This window comes from Trichechus manatus, unplaced genomic scaffold (genome assembly GCF_000243295.1).
Source record: "Trichechus manatus latirostris isolate Lorelei unplaced genomic scaffold, TriManLat1.0 scaffold00212, whole genome shotgun sequence".
Lineage (NCBI taxonomy): Eukaryota > Metazoa > Chordata > Mammalia > Sirenia > Trichechidae > Trichechus > Trichechus manatus.
The window spans coordinates 3,120,384-3,121,836 of NW_004444148.1; the positions used below are offsets into that span (position 1 = coordinate 3,120,384).

The 1,453-nt window shown below is 35.7% G+C and overlaps 1 long non-coding RNA gene across 1 annotated transcript in view; it reads right to left on the reverse strand.

Annotated features, from left to right (window-relative positions):
- LOC111822786 (uncharacterized) overlaps positions 1 to 1,453 on the reverse strand; it is a 63,585-nt gene that overhangs the window by 61,506 nt on the left and 626 nt on the right. The gene's annotated exons all lie outside the window — the stretch shown is intronic.

Genomic DNA, 1,453 nt, shown 5'->3' on the forward strand with positions numbered 1-1,453 from the left:
GAAATTTAGGGAATTTGCAAAAACCAAACCAGAATTACAAGAAATACTAAAGAGAGTCCTCCAGTTAGAAAATCAGTAACATCAGATAACAACCCAAGACTAGAACACAGGACAAAGCAACCAGATATCAACCCAGATAGGGAAGTCACAAAAGTAAATTAGTTAAGTGACTCCCTGGGTGGTGCTGGCTACTAACTGAAAGGTTGGCGATTTGAATCCATCCAGAGACACCTTAGAAGAAAGACCTGGTGATGTACATCTGAAAGATCACAGCTGTTGAAAACCCTATTGAGCACAGTTCTACTCTGAAGAACATGGGGTAGCCATGTTTTTCAACTTGGCAGCAACTTGGAATCAACTTGATGGCACTTGGTTTGGTTTGATTTATCTTGGTAATGAATCTGGAAGGAGGGTCTTGGCCTTTCTAATCTTATGCAAGTCATGACCTTAACTTTTAGATACTGCTGTGTTCTCTCATCCAACACAAATATGGGCTGTATTATGTATCAGTCAGTTTTAGGGCTTAGCTCAATTTATCTGATCCCAAACTTTATATAATTAATACATCACAACCCATATGTTCACCTAATATGGAGGCAAATTTTCTAGTTCCCTAAGGCATAAGTTTTGTGCATTTTAGTGCTGGAACATTGGACGACTCTTTTATATATATATATAGCTGAGGAGAATAGTCCAGATATCTATAGCATTTACCAGCTTTTGAGAGTCTTTGCCAACAGCTATTATTCAGTCAGAATGGTAAAAAAAAAAAAAAAAAAAAATTTCCCTCCACTCCAGTAGCAGCAACTTGCATAATCCAGCTGCTCTTAGACTTTCAGAGGAAAGAAGAATTAGGTTAATTAACAAGCAGAAAAAAAAAGTTTTCTAAGTGAAAGTTTTAAAGTGTTGGTTTAGTAAAAGCAGCAGAAATGGTCACATGAATTTCAAAGCACTCAAGATTACTGTTCTTAAACTCTTATCTCTTAAGTAATATCATGAATAACTGTTTTATGAACAAAAGTTACATATTGGGCTAAGGAATTAAACTGTTTTCTTCACCATTTAAATGATTTTAGACATATAATGCATATTGTAATGCTGGATAGAAATTTTTTGGATGCTGCTAAAATAGTGATGTAGATGATAAAACTGTAGTTAGAGTGACCAATACCTGAAACTCTTACATATAACGATTAAGATAGTGGTAGAAAAAAGATGGTTGTATCATAGTAGATACATCATTTATTTTGGGGAATAATAGGAAATCATATAGGCTAGGTAGAGAAAGGTCAGTTTATGATTATGGCGAACCATAAAAGAGCAAACCCAAAGTGGTGGGGAGATATTACGTCTCTGTCATATTGACTGTCAGAGCTTAAGCCTGCCTCTTTCTATGTAAAGTAGTTGCGCTTTATATTCATGCCAAAAATGGCAACCCCAAACTCTGCTTTCC